This window comes from Thamnophis sirtalis, unplaced genomic scaffold, assembly GCF_051295495.1.
Source record: "Thamnophis sirtalis isolate CommonGarterSnake01/CBP01778 unplaced genomic scaffold, rThaSir2_p1.2 scaffold_4, whole genome shotgun sequence".
In the NCBI taxonomy this organism is placed as follows: Eukaryota; Metazoa; Chordata; class Lepidosauria; order Squamata; family Natricidae; genus Thamnophis; species Thamnophis sirtalis.
The window spans coordinates 5278657-5281906 of record NW_028261384.1 but is presented as its reverse complement, the minus strand read 5'-3'; the positions used below and the strand labels follow the sequence as shown (position 1 = coordinate 5281906).

General features: G+C 45.0%; 1 pseudogene; it reads left to right on the top strand.

The window, feature by feature from the left end:
• The first annotated feature begins 1044 nt into the window (after nt 1–1044).
• On the top strand, nt 1045–2554 carry LOC148045755 (uncharacterized; annotated as a pseudogene).
• Nucleotides 2555–3250: the final 696 nt, after the last annotated feature.

Genomic DNA, 3250 nt, shown 5'->3' with positions numbered 1-3250 from the left:
AGGAGTGCAAGGGATGGGAGACAGTGAGGGAGGGAGGAAGAGAGGGGAGGAAGGAAGGTAGACGAGAGGGAGGGGGATGGAAAGGGAGGTGAAGGAGAAAGAGTGGGAGAAGGGAGCAAGAAGGGATGGGGACAGGGAGGGAGGGAGGAAGTACTTCCAGTTTCTGTTGAAAATAGAATTCTTCCCCCCTTTAATCACATGGCCCATGATAGAATTATTTCTTTTAACCACATGAATGAAATCCTGGGAGATCTATTTAATCCTAGGAGACCGCCCCCCCCTCCAATACAGGTGGGGAAAAGTCATCCCAAAAACTCTTTTAAAGGCAGAAGACCCCTGAGATGATGATTTTAATCATCTCAGTGAAAATATTTTTTTTATTAAACACAAAACTATCTGGGAAGGAAGGCCAAGCAACCAACTAACTAACTCACCAAGACTTCCCTCACCCATCTTCCTTTTTCTTCTTTAGAAAAAACAGCTCACAACCCCTTGCGCTCAAGGTAATATTCATCGCACCTGCCACACAACCCACAAGGACCAGCAATGTACATTTTTAGGGAAGCCTTCGCAAGCTGGCCGCAAAATCTGTGGAAAATGTTGTCTCCTGTTTTCTCAGATGCTCCAGTTCTCTACGACTTCACCAGGCTGGAAACATCACAGTGAGACGGGACAGAGGAAATGAACAATGTCATGTAGGGATGACCAAAATGATCTCAAATTTATAAGGTCAACAGCCAAGAGGTTGTCCACAGACCACAGCTGGAGATCCCAGACGTTTGCTCATGTGGCTCTCCAATGGCTATCACGTGGGAAGCTTCAAACTTTCCTTCCAGAACAAGTCACCAAATCCTGGGTGGGCTTTTCTCTGAGCAGGTAAAGGGACAAAGAACCAGAATAATGACAAGGGGACTAAAGAGCCACAGGAACAGCCTTTTCTTCAACTTTACTGCAGTATCTAAAGTAGGTTTGGAACAAGGAGAACTTTCAAAAACTGGACAACTGCTCCAGGGAAATTACCCTGTCCCGGGATGTGCAAGCTTGATGATTTTAAGACTTGTGGACTTCAACTTCTAATCATCCATCCATTTATCCATCCATCCATCCATTCATCCATCCATCCATCCATCCATCTAATCATCCAATCATCCAATCACCCATCCATCTATCCATCTATCCATCCATCCATTCATCCATTCATCCATTCATCCATCCATCCATCCATCCATCCATCCATCTATCCATCCATCCTTTCATCCTTCATCCATCTATCTATCCTTCCATCCTTCCATCCACCCATTCATCCAATCCAACCAAGCATCCATCCATCCAATCATCCAATCACCCAATCACCCATCTATCTATCCATCCATCCATCCATCCATTCATCCATTCATCCATTCATCCATTCATCCATCCATCCATCCATCTATCCATCCATCCTTTCATCCTTCATCCAACTATCCATCCTTCCACCCTTCCATCCACCCATTCATCCAATCCAACCAAGCATCCATCCATCCAATCATCCAATCACCCAATCACCCTTCTATCTATCCATCCATCCATCCATCCATTCATCCATTCATCCATCCATCCATCCATCCATCCATCCATCCATCTATCCATCCATCCTTTCATCCTTCATCCAACTATCCATCCTTCCACCCTTCCATCCACCCATTCATCCAATCGAACCAAGCATCCATCCATCCAATCATCCAATCATCCAATCACACATCCATTTATCTATCCATCCATCCATCCATCCATCCATTCATTCATCTATTCATCCATTCATCCATCCATCCATCCATCTATTCATCCATCCTTTCATCCTTCATCCATCTATCCATCCTTCCACCCTTCCATCCACCCATTCATCCAATCGAACCAAGCATCCATCAATCCAATCATCCAATCATCCAATCACCCATCCATCTATCTATCCATCCATCCATCCATCCATCCATCCATTCATCCATCCATCCATCTATTCATCCATCCTTTCATCCTTTCATCCTTTCATCCTTTCATCCATCTATCCATCCTTCTATCCTTCCATCCACCCATTCATCCAATCCATCCAAGCATCCATCCATCCAATCATCTATCCATCCATTCATCCATTCATCCATTCATCCATTCATCCATTCATCCATCCATCCATCCATCCATCCATCCATTCATCCATTCATCCATTCATCCATCCATCCATCCATCCATCCATCCATCCTTTCATCCATTTATCCATCCTTCCATCCACCCAATCATCCAATCCAACCAAGCATCCATCCATCCAATCATCTATCCATCCATCCATTCCCCAGCTGGAAATTTCTGGGAGTTGAAGTCCACAAATCACCAAAGTTGAACCTCTCTGGCCTCTTCCCATCTTAGAAGTTTTAAAGCTGAAATCTGTGCAAGAAGATTCCTATTTATTCAAAGTCTGCGAGAATTAGTTGCGAAACCGCGTAGAATTTATGCTTTGCAGGTTAAGAGGAACATGCGCAACATCTCAAAGAGCAAGGTTTGGTCTTCTTCACACATGTGAAGGTTGGGTTGTCCATGGAGTCACTTATAAGGGTTGAAACTAGCAAGGGTTGAGGGTGAATGTTGGGCTAATCACCCAAATGATGTAAGATGTTTGGCTATGTGCCATCAGGATGCAGTGGTGGGATTCAAAAAATTTACTACCACTTCTGTGGGCGTGGCTTGGTGGGCGTGGCAGGGGAAAGATACTGCAAAATCCCCCTCCCCTCCCCACCCCACTATCCTGCTTTCCAGCTCCGTTCTCCTCTAAAGGGCAACCGAAGAAGATCAGCTGGGAGGCTGGGAGGCAGCAGGGGCGTGGCCAGCCTCTTTGCCGGTTCTCCCAACTACTCAAAATTTCCCCTACCGGTTATCCAGAACCTGTCAGAACTGGCTGAATGCCACCTCTGATAGATGGTGTCACCTTTTAGCAGATAGATAGGAGAGAGAGAGAAGGAGGGAGGGAGATGATGGATGGCTAAATGGTTGGGTGGAATGAATTTTGGGAGTTGAAATCCTCACATCTTAAAATTGCTTCCCTTCAGAAACACCAAACCAGTATTTAACATTGCTTTCCAAGATGAAGAGCCATTCCTGGAAGACGCACTGTAGGTCTGTCAATCAGAAGAATGACAAAATTCTTTAGAAGGTGACAAACCTGGATCCTTCCATCCTTCCTTTCCTTTCCTCCCTTTTTCTTTTTTCCTTTCCTTTCCTC